This window comes from Anabrus simplex, chromosome 6 (genome assembly GCF_040414725.1).
Source record: "Anabrus simplex isolate iqAnaSimp1 chromosome 6, ASM4041472v1, whole genome shotgun sequence".
Lineage (NCBI taxonomy): Eukaryota > Metazoa > Arthropoda > Insecta > Orthoptera > Tettigoniidae > Anabrus > Anabrus simplex.
Window position 1 is genome coordinate 350,818,329 of NC_090270.1, and position 15,011 is coordinate 350,833,339.

At 39.6% G+C, this 15,011-nt stretch overlaps 1 protein-coding gene across 2 annotated transcripts in view; it reads left to right on the top strand.

Moving 5' to 3' along the window:
- Window positions 1–740: 740 nt before the first annotated feature.
- Window positions 741–15,011, top strand: part of LOC136875819 (gastrula zinc finger protein XlCGF57.1) — a 46,494-nt gene continuing 32,223 nt past the window's right edge. Inside the window, exon 1 of one of the 2 annotated variants that reach the window (XM_067149437.2) lies at window positions 741–830. The gene's annotated coding sequence lies outside the window, so the exon portion shown is untranslated. Of the gene's footprint in view, window positions 831–1,481; window positions 1,548–15,011 lie in introns of those variants that run through there. The other variant, XM_067149438.2, reaches the window with a different exon arrangement.

Below are 15,011 nucleotides of genomic sequence, written 5' to 3' on the forward strand. Positions count from 1 at the left end.
GTGTCGCCTTCATCATCATTTCATCCTCATCATGACGCGCAGGTCGCCTACGGGAGTCAAATCAAAAGACCTGCACCTGGCGAGCCGAACATGTCCTCGGACACTCCCGGCACTAAAAGCCATACGCCATTTCATTTCAGCTATCAGAACCTTTCTGACACTGTTTTTTTGAACAAGTTGTGCGACATATTTTATGGTGTGTGAGTTACCTTCCGTTTGTTCAGCAATCCGTCTGACATTCCTATTAGGCGGTATGGACACTAGTGTAATCAGCAAATAACTGTAAATGATATTCTAAATATATTTTTTACAAGCAATTTTCCTTTAAACAACAATCGTAAGGAAGATAGGGCCTAGGTTACTTCTCAAGCCACCTCCTGCAGTCCTGCTGATTTTTTTTTTGAACAGTGGTCTATAAAGCTAAATTCTTATTCGCTCTTATCCTGACCTTAATACCAAGGTTCGTGAACATTCGTTTATCCCTTTTCCCGTGATGCTGTACTAGACGTAAAGAAAGTTAATCTGAGCCTGAGACAGTCGGTTATTTGCCCTGTTTGGAATAAATAGTTAAAGTCTCCTGGAATGTTTCTTGTTGCTAGTCGCAATAAGACGAAAGGAAACGGCTGACGTGGCCTTCATTTAGGAACTGAACCAGCATGTGCCTTGATTGACAATAGGAAACCACAATGGGGTTCGAAGTGACCAGCTGCCGATGCACGCGACTTGAACCCACTCGGTCCAAGGACACTACGTGAGCCTGATGCATTGATCTGTTTTCTGCGGCACGACTGTAAGCTGCAGTTCTTTCACCTGTAGAACTCAGAATTCAGGTCTGTACTGTACTTCGAAGGATAATGAGTTAATTTATAATTGCGTTGTTAGAATAGTCGAAATCTATTTACATTATTGCTGTTTAACTTACAGACTTCTCTGACCCACATTCTTTATTATCATCGATGGTCATAAAATCATGTTAGAAAGTACTTCTCAGATCTTCACGTAAGCTGTTCATATTTATTTTGCAGTCCCACAAAACATCCGCTGTATTTATTTGTTCGGTTATGAAATATTACCAAGTGCCGTTGCGACAAAGTATTTGTATTACTCCAAAAGCCCTGTGATCGCGGCTATGCGTGTTAACATTCTTGCAGATCATAACGCAAGATACAGCTGCCCCTTTTTGTATATCCTTTTTAATTCATTGTTTTGGAAATTGTGACGTAGCATTGTAGCGTAGGTTGTTGTTGAAGTGGGATTCATGCAACTGTTATGTGATGCTTTGCGATCGAGAGTAGAGATGGTCACTATCGACTGAATAGTCAAATGTCTTCAGTCGAACCGTTGCCTACGAGGCATACAAGGCCGGGACATAGCCACTAGTTTTTCGATGAAAAAGTGACCCGACCGTGTTGACGGTTTGGCCGCTAGATGTCAGGTTTCCGTTCTGTTCTTGGCGGACTTTAACAGTGTGATATGCGGAGTAATTGTGATGCTGTGTTGATTTTTGCAATTTATTGTGAATATTTTGTTTAATACTGTTTCTGTCGGTGAGTGTGTCTGAGGTTGAGAAGAAGGTGCACTGTTGTGTACCTCGCTGTATTTCGGATGACACTAAAAAAGCATGAAAATTGACGTTCCATACTTTCCCTTCCGAGTGCGGTTTAAGGGAGAAATGGAAGCAAACTATTTCTAGGCAAGGTGATATAGTAGGATCTCTTTAAGTACCTAGCAATTCTTCTCATAAAACAGATTTCAGTGTGAGCACATCAATCAAACTTCCTTCTGTTTTCATTGTGTATCCTGTTCACAAACAGGCAAATGTCAAATGCAGGAAGCGTCTAGCTCCCAAAAATGATGTATTGCCATCAAAATGTAGTAAAAGTTCCGATTCAGATAACGATAAACATACCATATCTTCATACGTCAGCCACAAACGAAAAAGGAGTACAAGTCTCGTTTCTCTATCAAGGAAAGTCTACGAGTATCTCTGTTTAAAAAAAAAAAAAAGGTGAGATAATTAAATGCCAGATGACAGAAAACAATCTGTAAATTGAGAAGTAGGGTACGGGTAACGAAATCAGAAATATTTTTTTTACCATATCTGAACTTGACCAAAAAGCAAACCAAATTTGATAAGCATGCTAAAATTGGTCATTTAGGAGCTTTATTCCTGTTAGAATGAATTAAATTTTCTTCTTCATTCGTTTACCCTCCATGGCTGGTTTCTCCCTCGTACTCAGCGAGGGATCCCACCTCTACCGCCTCAAGGGTAGTGTCCTGGAGCTTCATACTCTGGGTTGGGGGATACAACTGGGGAGGATGACCAGTACCTCGCCCAGGCAACCTCACCTGCTAGGCTGAGCAGGGGCCTTGTGGAGGGATGGGAAGATTGGAAAGGACAGGCAGGGAAGAGGGAAGGAAGCGGCCGTGGCCTTAAGTTAGGTACCATCCCGGCATTTCACTGGAGGAGAAGTAGGAAACCACGGAAAACCACTTCGAGGATGGTTGAGGTGGGAACTGAACTCACCTCTACTCAGTTGACCTCCCGAGTCTGAGTGGACCCCATTCCAGCCCTCGTACCACTTTTCAAATTTCGTGACAGGGCCTGGAATCGAACCCGGACCTCCGGGGGTGACAGCCAGTCACACTAACCACTATACCACAGAGGCGAACACAAATTTAATTTTACGGGACGAAAAAAAGAAATACAGTGACACGTCGCTAAATATTTGCGTAACGGGCATAACATTGCTCACCAAACAGCGGCTTCAATACGAATGTCAAAATATCAGATGTGCCGAGGAAAAGATTGGATCGCTGATAGGTGGTAAAAAGGGCGATTAAACCCAAAGTTATTTATGACCGCAATCTCGATCCGCTTATTGGATACTCTGAGGCACAATTAACCCTTTTGCCTCACATTTAAATACCATAGGAGTTCACTAAGAAATCACATTTAAATACCGCTCTACGGCCGTCGTCATCACACTATTATTTAGAAAATCATACAAAACCAACCAATAAATATTCCTTTCTGAAAATTTGCATGCATTATAAAGAAGTAATAAACTTACCAATGCCGCTATTTTAGTACGTCTGCTTGGTGTGGTACACCTCAAAACATTCTTCTAAGTAAAGAGCTACGCCACACTTTTTGCACTGCCAGCAACTTTCGCTTCTTTTACCCCGGCTGTAGCACACAACACACGTTCTTGTGACTTTTGATTTCTTCTCTGTAGGGGGAATATGCATGGGAAAGTGGGCCCATGATTTAGCTTGTAATCTGGTTGGGGTGGTGCTCGCTGAAGGTCGACCTCGAACCGAGTACTCCGGCAACTGAACAGTCTCTAGTAGCTGCTGCGCAATGCTAGTTCGGAAGTCCGTGTAGCTCGTCTTTCTGTTAGCAGCGATCTTGTGATACACAGTGAAGGAATTGAAAGTACACATATCCAGGAGGTAAAAGAATATTTTCCTATATCCTTTCACTGTGCATCGCATGACGGGGAACAGAGTTGTAACCTGATCCTGAAGGTCAACACCACCCATCCCCTTCTGGTATTCAAGGCCACACTTGGGCTTTATCACTTCTTCCCTCAGAGTTTATCCTCTCTTTCGTCTGAGTTTGCCTGTCCCTGTGTTTAGTGGTGAGAAAGCAAACATCCTTGTTATCTTTCCACTTCACACACAGCCCACGTCTCATACTCTCCACGTCTTACTGATATCGCGAGGCATGTCTTTTCGGTTCTGTCTAACAGTTCCAATTACATTCATCTGGTTGTCGTGTAGCCTTTTGAATAAATCTGGGGAAGAATACCAGTTATCTAAAAACAATGTATGTCCTCGGCCTAACAAGGGTTCACACATGTTGAGCACAACGTTTGTACTTGCTGGCAGACTTGGATCCGTTACATCATCACCTACATAAATTTTGAAAGACAGATAGTAGCCAGAACTTGATTCACAAATTTTGTAAATTTTTATTCCAAACCTAGAACGTTTAGACCTATTACACTGGACATATGAAAGGCGGCCTCTGAATTTCATTAGACTTTCATCTAGAGCAATGTCTTGTGAAGGTAAATATAATTCTGAAAATTTGGAGCAGAAATGTTGTATTATAGGCCTAATCTTTCTTAGTTTGTCACTACTATCGACTTGTTCTTCGTCAACAAAATGTAAAAATCGTGAAATTATAATAAATCTTCCCCTGCTCATGGTTTCACGAAAAATAGGAGTATTTATACACCTATTTTTACTCCAGTATAACTGTATTCTTGACTTTCGCACTTGTGACATTAGTATAACTAACGCAAAATATGCCCTAATTTCGTCGGGTGTAGTCTCAAACCATTTGTCATCGTCTTTCAACTTTTTTATGTCAGGATTGCTCAACTGTTTTGCTGCATATGAATTTGTCTCGACAGATATTTTGTCAAAAAAGGGTTCATATATTCACAAAAAACTGAGAGTTCAGATGGTGGCTGCGTATCAAACTTTTTCAATAAATTTTCACTAACCCCACTGTATTCACTAAACTTATGTACAACAGGTTTATTGTCACCTTTTGTCCAGTTCCATTCAGTCAAGTTAGTCTGTGCCGAGGTGCGAACTCGTTTCGAAAGACTCGGCACACCGTCGTTATTTGCTTCACTTTCTGTGTCATCAGAACTATTATACGCATCGCTAGTACTCGAACTAAGGACTTCAGGTTCTATTTCGTCATCACAAACATCACCACCTTCAATATCACTCTCCAGAACACTATCTATTAGCTTCCGCATTCCTTCTTCATCAACACCAGCACATCTGCTTGACGCCATGATGGCAACTGACAAGAGCGAAATTATGTGAATAAAGATTCTCTTATCTCTTTTTGCGGAAGTGTGCGAGAACCTGGTGAAAGGGAAAAAACCGAAGCCACATGTGTGAACTTCAGTTCAGAATGCATACCAGTGGCGTCTGTGGGTTAGTGACTGAACTATATGGAATGATGTGCAGCTGTGCATCGCCGCGAGCAGAGCTCGTCATTTGATTCATATGCCACGAGTAACTATGACGAGCTAGGGTCGTCAAATGATACGATTGGGTTAAAGGAATCGGTAAGAAGTGACAAACTTTCTATCAGATTTCTCTGCTTCTTTCATGAATTACTTATTTCATTTACGCGTATTTTAAGAAATACGTTGTAGAAAATAAGTCAAACAATTGCTCTTGGTCTATCTTTGATCTCATATCTGTTTGCTGCCTTCTGAAATTACTAGTTTTAATGAATTTTTATAGTTTTTCATATTTGAATGTGTTGCAATGAGCGGGCGAGACCGATCAGTAAAGAGAACTCTAGCGGCACTTGCCGGAAGTATCTCGAGGGCGAGTCTAGTGTGCTGTATTTCCCGGCCTTGTGTATCTCATAGTCAACGGTCGAACGTATTCTTTGCATTTCACAAGTAGGGCCTAATTCACAGACAGCACTTATACATAAGTGCCCATTGTAAGCCGGGTTTCATTTCATATTAAGTGTCCCACTTATTGCTATAAGTGGATCTCCCACACACACTTAAGTGACTCACTTGTGTTGTAGCAAGATGGAGGATAATTTGTTGTGCTTCATTCACAGAATGCTTTCCGTGCACACAATAGAGATGGAAAATCCTGTCGAAATGTAATGTGACCAACAATTGAAAGAAGGTTTCATTTCAGTAAAGTGAGAACTATGAATATTCTTGTCCCTTTGTGTGAGAGAGTGAACATAACCTCTAGAGGACTCACTGTCTCACTATTAATGATGATATTGTTTTGAGATTTTATGCCACCTCTTCATTTCAGGTTACTATTATCATCATCATCATCATCACCATCGTCATTACCAGTATTTCACTTAATTAATTGGAAACGTGTTAGGGGTCTACAAGTTGATAAGTTATCAAGACAAGAAAAATGAACTTGTTGTCCTACCACCATTTATTTAAAGGTTGATTTGTGCTAATTATATCAGGTTAGGCAACCAATCGTTTGCCAGATTATATCAGAAGTTTCTGAAATTATACCATCACACATCAAAACATACTATATACATTTTATTGGGGAAGTAAGTAGGCCTATTACAACGTAACGGCTGCGGATATGTTAGTCAAATCATAACAAGCATTGTAAGGCTAGATATTCTACATTTGTATGACTATTTGTATAGGTTCGAGTACCTCGATAACTACAAACATATTATATTAAGAAAAAATTTTAGACTTAGGGCATTTTCGTAGTATGCATTGTCCACAACAAGTTTTTCTCACGTCATTCATATTCTGATGAGAAACTGTGTCGGTCTGCTTGTTCTATACAGTATTGAGAGGGAGAGACACAGAGGGAAACAAGAAGCTTCTCATTCACAAATGAAGATATTTTCAAAGAAATCCAACTGCTTCAGCAAGGAAAAGCAGCAGAAAGTGATCAAATTACTGGGGAGGTATTAAAGACAATGGGGTGGTACATAGTGCCTTATTTAAAATTTCTCTTTGACTATGTCATAAATAATAGTGTAATACCAAAGGAATGGAAGGAATCTATAATAATACCAATTTATAAAGGAAAGAGTGATAAAAGGAAACTAGAGAACTACAGACCAATCAGCCTGACCAGTCATCATCATCATCCAGCTGTAGCCGGGTAGGGGCAAATATGGTTCCTCTCCACTTTCTTCGGTCTTTCCACCACTCCTGTGACCCAGTCCAGGTTTCTTTCTATAATGCTGCGTTGGATGGTATCCTTCCATCTCAATTGTGGTCGTCCACGGCCTCTCCTTCCTTGGATTTGCATTTCCATCACCTTTTTTGGCATTCATTCGTCGCTCATTCGCTTTATGTGCCCAAACCATCTTAGTCGGCTCTTCTCTATTCTATCATTCATTTTTTCCACTCCAATTTCTTCCCGGATTTTCTCATTCCTTATTTTATCTCTTCTACTCTTCTGTATCATACTCCTCAAGAACTTCATTTCAGCTGCCTGTATTCGACTCTCATCCTTCTTTGTCATTGTCCAAGTTTCTGCTCCGTAAGTTGTTATGGGTACGTAATACATCTTGTACATAGTATCCTTTGCTTCCGTTGGCACATCTTTGTTCCATAACATGTTTCTTACACTATGATAGAAACAACTTCCAGCTTGAATCCTTTTACTAATCTCAGCATCCAGTCGAGCATTCTCCATTAATTCACTCCCCAGGTATTTAAACATTTCCACTACTTCCAGAGGCTTGTCTGCAAGTCTAATCTGACCTTTTACTTCTTTCTCCCCTCTAGTCATAACAAGAGTTTTACTCTTTTCCACACTTATTTTCAATCCACATTCTTCAATCTTCCCATTCACCACATTCAACTGTTCTTGAACCTTCTTGTCGTCTTCTTCCCAAATCACAATATCATCTGCAAATGACATCATATTCATTTCTCTTCCTCCATATGCTGCTTTTGCTGTTCTCATGATGTCATCCATTACTATTGTAAACAGGATTGGTGATAGAACTCTTCCCTGTCTCATTCCACTAGTTATTTTGAACCAACTTGTCCTGCCAACTTGTGTTTGCACGCAACTACAACATTCCTTATACAATGCCATGATCATTTTTATTAATCCCTGTCCATTTCCTTTTTGCACCAGACTGTCCCAAACTTTCATCCTGGGGACACTGTCATATGCCTTTCCAATATCAATGAATGTCATCACCATATCATTCCCGTACTCCCAATGCTTTTCCATTAGTTGTCTCATAATGAAAATGGGCTCTATTATTGACCTTCCACTTCTGAAACCAAACTGATTTTCCTGTATCTGATTCTCAAGCCTCAGCCTTATTCTACTTTCCAGTATCCTTTCTGTTATCTTAGCAACATGGGATATTAGAGTAATTCCCCTGTAGTTCTTCAAAACTTTCTTATCACCTTTCTTGAAAATTGGGATGATTATTCCTTTTTGCCAATCCTCAGGGACCTCCTTATTCTCCCAGATATTCCTGAGAACCCGATATGTCCACTGCAGGCTTACAGCTCCAGCTGCCTTTATCATCTCCACTGAAATTTCATCTATTCCAGCAGTTTTTCCATTCTTTATCTTTCGTACTGCCATTTCAATTTCATTCATTGTAATTTCTTTATTCATTTCTTCATCAACTAATTGCCTTTCCTGGTCGTCCATTGAATGACTGTCATCCTTTCTTATGTTCATCAGCTTCTGAAAATACTCTCTCCATCTATTTCTTATTTCTTCTGGCTTTGTTAAAATTATGCCACCTTCATCCTTCACAAATCTGGTGTTTACTTGATCTCTCTTTTTGTTTCTTAAGATACCATACAGTAATTTCTTGCTGCCCTGCGTATCATCCCTCAATTTCTGTGTGAATAAGGCCCAGGTTTTTTCTTTTCTTCCTCCACTACTTTCTTGGCCAAATTCTTTGCCTCCACATATTTTCTTCTACTTTCTTCAGTCTTAGATGTTTTCCATGCTTTCCATGCCATTTTCTTTTCCTTCACTTTAATCTTTACCCTATCATTCCAAAAGTGTGTTTCTTTGTCTTTCACATTTCCTGATGTTCTACCACACACCTTTTCTGCACATCCAACCAGTGCTTCCTTCAATCTTTTCTATTCCTCTTCAACATTCCCGACCTCTGTCCTGGGTACCAAGGGTGTTATTTCCCTTTGAAATTCTTCTTGTATGCTTTTCTCCTTCAACTTCCATACTTTAATTCTTTTCTCTCTTCTTAATTGGGATTTTTCAATCTTTCCAACTTTCAGTTTTCCTGTCAAACTCTATGACCTCAACCAAAGGCTTCTTCAGGCATGGCTGTTACATCTACAAGGTTCTTCCGGTGTTCTTTCTCTATGATTATATAATCAATCATGGTTTTTGTTTGTCTGTCTCCCCAGCCATACCTTGTAATCTTCTGACTGTTCTTCTTCCTAAACCAGGTGTTTCCAACAATCATTTGATTCCTCATGCAAAAATCCACCAACAACTCACCTTCTGGTTTTACATTTCCATATCCAAAGGGCCCTACAACATCTTCCTTTCCTTGTCTTTCCATTCCAACTTGTGCGTTTAGATCTCCCATCAATAGTACTTCCTTATCTTCTATCTGTCTCTCCAATTCCTCTAAGAAGTCCTCTAGATGTTCATCTATGCAACCAGTTTGTGGGGCATACAACTGAAATAGATCATTCACGCCATTTTCAAACTGGAGTCTCATCATCATCATCCTATCGCTGACGTACTTTGTATATTCCACATATTCTTGGATTTCTCTTCTAAGTATGATGGCCACTCCATTTTTTGCTTCAGGTCCTCTGCTGTAATACAGCCTGTATCCTTCCCTCAGAGGGATCTCCCCTGTACCCCTCTTCTTGGTCTTGCACAGTTCAAGTATGGCTATATCTTTTTCTATCATGAAGTCAACCAGTTCTTCTGTCTTTCCCGTCAGTGTCAGTACATTAACTGTTGCAATGTTGATGTAGTTTGGTGCTGGTTGCCCATTTTTCACAGTTTCCCCAGCACCTGAAGAGCTGCGCATCGCTTCTAGCAGGGGACGCCCTAACCTTTTCCGAGGCACCATATCTGCTTTGTCCATATAGGCTTTTGTTACGATGGGCTCGCCACACCCAAAGGCATTTAATACCTACTGCCAGGTTCAAAATTAGGCCGCCCCTAACATGGAGACAGACGCCTTTAGTAGCCACTCCTCTGGAGTACAGACGCTACGGGTATGCCCCTTCCGCCATCTCCGCCGTACCGAAGTCCACCTTCTCTGCCGTAGATGCCGTTGAGGTCTTCACTCGTAACCCTGAGCTGGGACCCATACCAGATGTTACACACCGGGTCAGTGTGCTCTGGGACTCACATAGGCAGGGGCACCACTCCATGGGTAGGGCTGCCTCCGAAAGGGTCTCTACCTGCTGCCTGACCAGTATAGTTTGTAAAATACTGGAGAGTTTAATATCAAAGTACATCAGAGGGATATGTGATGATAAACATTGGTTCATGAGGAGTCAGTATGGATTTAGAAAGAAATTTTCTTGTGAGGCACAACTGGTGGGATTTCAGCAGGACATATCAGATCAGTTGGATTCAGGAGGTCAGTTAGATTGCATAGCCATAGATCTTTCCAAAGCCTTTGACAGAGTGGAACATGGAATATTATTAAAGAAATTGGAGGGAATAGGATTGGACGTAAGGCTTACACGTTGGATAAAAACATTTGTAAATTCAAGGGTCCAGAAAGTCAAAGTAGGAAATAATGTATCACAGGAAGAGAAAGTTTGGAAGGGAATTGCACAGGGTAGTATAATCGGTCTGTTACTTTTCTTAATATATGCAAATGACTTAGGGAACAATATAACATCAAAAATAAGATTGTATGCAGATGCCATAATTGTTTGTATGGAAATAAATAACGTTGAGGATTGTTCAGAATTACAAAGGGACCTTGAGAGTATCCAACAGTGGGTTGAAGAAAATAATATGAAGGTTAATGGGGGCAAATCAACTGTTACAACATTTACAAACAGGAGTTTTAAAATGAATTTGAATATACTTTGGATGAGGTAGTTATCCCAAAAGATGGCATGTGCAAATACTTAGGTGTGAGATTTGAAAGTAATTTGCACTGGAAGGGTCATGTGGATGACATTGTGGGGAAAGCGTACAGATCGTTACATGTCATAATGAGGCTACTTAAAGGATGCAACAAAGAATTAAAAGAGAAAAGTTACTTAAGTATGGTTCATCCATTATTGGAATATGCAAACAGTGTTTGGGATCCTCACCAAGAATACCTAATAAAAGAAATAGATAGTGTGCAGAGGAAAGCAGCAAGATTTGTAACAGGGGATTTCAGGAGAAAGGGTAGTGTATCAGAAATGTTGAAGGAACTTGTGTGGGGATGCTTTCAGTAAGAGAAGGGAGATAACTAGACTTACAGGATTATATAGGGCCTATACAGGAGAAGAAGCATGGGGAGATATTTGTGAGAGGCTTCAGTTGGAAAATAATTATATCGGCAGAACTGACTGCAAGTATAAAATTAGAAGGAATTTTAGCAGAAGCGATTGGGGTAAATTTTCATTCATTGGGAAGGGTGTGAAGGAGTGGAACAGTTTACCAGGACCAGTGTTTGATCCTTTTCCAATATCTGTACAGATATTCAAGAAGAGAATAAACAGGAACAGAGAAAATAAATGAAATGTTAGAGGGCATTCGACCAGTGCAGGTTATTGTATATAAAGAATGTGTGTGAATAAATTAATTCTATCCCCTGGTCTAAGGTGTTTGGACAGCCAAAGTAGGGGAATGCCTGTAGGGGTGAAGTACAGTGGGGACTTTGAGGGCCCTGGGACCCCTTCGGTAGCTGTGAAGGCCCTTTAGGAACTCTGAAAAGTGGTGGCAAAAGGGGCTCTGGTTAAGACGCAGCAGGTCGTTATGCTACTTAGGTTCCAGAATGGGTAAAGAAAAGAAAAAGTAAATAAATGCAATGTAAAGTTTAATCTTATACCAGTTGTATAGTATCATTTGAAGTAATTCCACATACTGTATATCAGTTGACTATACTTGTAAATAGTACAGGATATATTATAAGTAGAATTTTGTAAACAATATAAATTTATTAAGGATGAGCTATGTGTGTAATAGAAAAAATTGTTAGCGTAAATTGTATAATATTGTATTATAAGGAAATTTTCTTCTCTTATTAATTTAATATTTAGTGCTTGACAATAATGTATTTTAGTGTACCATTTGCCACCGAGGTAGACACCTCATTTGCAAATAAAGAGTTTTTGATATTGTGCGCATGTTCTTGCAGGTACTGTCTCAGCTCGATGTTTTGTTATACATTCTGATAACCAAATACAAAATAGATGATCTTTTAACCTAAAAAATGTCGCGCAATGTCCTATGATAAACAAAACACAATAGATCATCCCACTATTCGGTAGCCAGAACTACACGATCCAGGAAGCATGGGAATAATATACAGCATTGCCACATCTCCAGTGAATACTTACTGTGCAATGAGTGTAGTCATTAAGTGCTGTCTATGAAATGTAAACTAATATAAGTGACTACTTATTATAAGTGATGCCTTATTGCTGAAGGGTTCCACTTATGTATAAGTACTGACTATGAATTTGGCCCGTAGCCAGGTTTTTCAGGAGAACACACTTCCTTCTTTGTCTGTCCACCCAGTAGATATTCTAAATTTAAAAATATAATTGTACAAGCTGTTTCTGAAAGTTTGAAGTGAAAGCGTTTCGCTGATTGAAAATATTTTTCTAAGCTTTTGATCAATATCTTATAAACGTATGCTCATTGGAATCCCCTTTGTAGCAGCTCCGAGGTTATGCACAACCTTGATTGAGATCTATATACGGATAGGTTCCAGCTGATGTAAAACAGAAGACAGCGAAATGTCTGAAAGTTGGGCAGAAGACCAGGCCTATTTTAATAAATGTATTTAATTTAAATGTATTACCATCCAAGTTCAGTGGTATGTCTGGTTCAAGCATTTATAGTGCACGAAAATTATTCACCATTGGTCATGTTATTAGACCACGTGTGCTTAGTGTTTTGTATGTAGAGCGTGGCGAATTCATCATTTATTTAGGAGAGGATTCTAGTGAAGCAATAACAGCAAATCTTCCTGTCTACAGGGAATTGAGCCTCTTGCATTCGGATTAATGGAATACGTGTCACGTAAGTAGGCCTACTTGTTATTTTGTGGCAAAGTTAATGTATTTCAATTTTTATTTATCTTCTTATCTACGTAAGGAGCACAAAGACCTTGCGGAGTGATGTGAAATGTTTGTTTATGCCTGCGACGATGAAAGGTGGTTTTTCCTTAGTGGAAACTTCGTAGTCGAGAGGAATGAATAGTCGAATGTTTTCAATCGAACGATAGTATTCATTACTTCCTGTCGGAAAGGCTGGATAGTCGAATGATTTCAGTGAAAGAAAGTATTCATATACCGCAAGTCATTAGTCATTCCATGAAGAACATTGGAGTGTTTTCAGTCAAAACTCTCCGTATCAAAAGTGGAGAGCCGTACTTTTACTAATTAGGCTTCGTTTTTAAACGCAATTTACCAATAATTTGAAATCACTTGTGTAGACACCCATTAGAACAAAATAAATGTTAAAGTAAATAAATAAATGACCACTGCATCATAGCCATTATGTTTATTTAATGAAGCCAAGCTTTCAGCCAAATTGCATTGGCCTTCATCAGGGCAAGTTAAATTCTGCTTCCGACAGTGAGCGAAGAAATTCAAAGAAACGTGGACGTCATGGGCGTACTATCCACAGCCTACCCCACTAATGGGTCTCAAGAATCTTCATACTGTAATTCGTGGTTTCGTGAGTGCGTCCCGCTATTCCACGGTGATGTTATGCATGTATTTCTGCAGTACAGGTCTCCGTGTTATATTGACTTACGAATTCATTCAAAGGGACCCACGTTCGCAGCCAAGAAGTTCACTCCACTCCACATTAGGAATAAGAAGCTGCACCACCTGGAGATCCCAGGTTCATATCCCATTTACCGGCAGTGGACACAGTATCCTTAGTTTAATATAGTTTTCCACTTTTTTATATTCATTCCTGGCAGATGACACAATAGTATGGTACTGTACCTTTGGGTGCATACCCCAATCCCAGACTTATATAATCACGCTTCCAAGGAAGTTACACAGGTTAAAATCCAATTTACGCACTCATCCGTACACCGGGCTAATAAATAGGGATACCCTTGCTATGAACCAACATAATACGAATTGCCTTTCTTGGTACTAACTGGACAGTGAAACGTAGAAATACTGCAATGAGGCTCTATTCTTGAACAATGCTAATGTAAACCTTGTTGCTGTAGTACACTGTCGGGATGAGAATAGCCAAACACACTACTATGGTATTTTCTAGATTATTATTGTAATTAGGCCTTATTTATTAACAACATAATTAATGTAAACAAATATACAAGGAAACAAAGAGCACATAAGCAACAAGTATCAAGTAGTTACCTATAAAGTTAACATACAACAGCCCACATACAAACATGTTTGGTTCACAGAGGCAAAGCTGGGTATCTTACAAGTCACTTTAAGTTCATATTGAGGAAAATAAGTTTATCAAGCTTCTTCTATTTTAGGTGGTACCTTTTTTCAGATAGTCATTCCAGCCTTCAAGAAAATACTCTCAGTTGGAACCGACGTTGCAGTTACTTCTGAGCAAGTTTATAGAGTTTTGGCATTGATGCCTTATTTTTCCAGGGCAGTTTCTTCTATCTTCATAGGCTTTCTCGATATACTGGCGGAGTATGACAGTGGCGGAACATACGGGCTTGGATTTTTGTTTCAGACTATAAATTCTATTGGCAAAAAGTTTCTGTGTCATTGCTTCCATTAATTCTAACAATGGAATACAATCTTCAACAACTTACCATTGGTCGGCAGTTAAGGGCTCTGGACTTTTAGGTAAAGACATAAGAGTAGCCAAAAGGGGCAGCATGATTTCCTTCAATCGTTCAAGCATTGTAAGTATGGAGTTCCACCTGGAACATACATCTTGCTTCACTTTGAGTTGTTTAAATCCCATTTGACTTTGCATTGACCTGAATTTATCTGCAGCAGCAACACTTGACATAAAATGTGTGACCAATGCACGGAAGAATATTTGCTAATTTTACATGATAGCCATAGCATCATTAACAACTAAATGCAGCACATGGCGTATTTGGTATGCCAAGATTATTTACGGTAGCTTTTATATTCGCTCCACTATCAGTTACAATAGCTACTATTCTATCTGTAACGCCCCAGTCGTCCAAAAACTTGTTTCAGAACATCTGATAAGTATTGTGCAGTGTGACTCTGGGACAGTTCTTTCGTAGCAAGCACACACGACCGTAAACTATCTCTTTCACTATCAAAATAGTGACAAGTCACAGTGAGAAACAATTTGGTATTCAAAGAAGACCC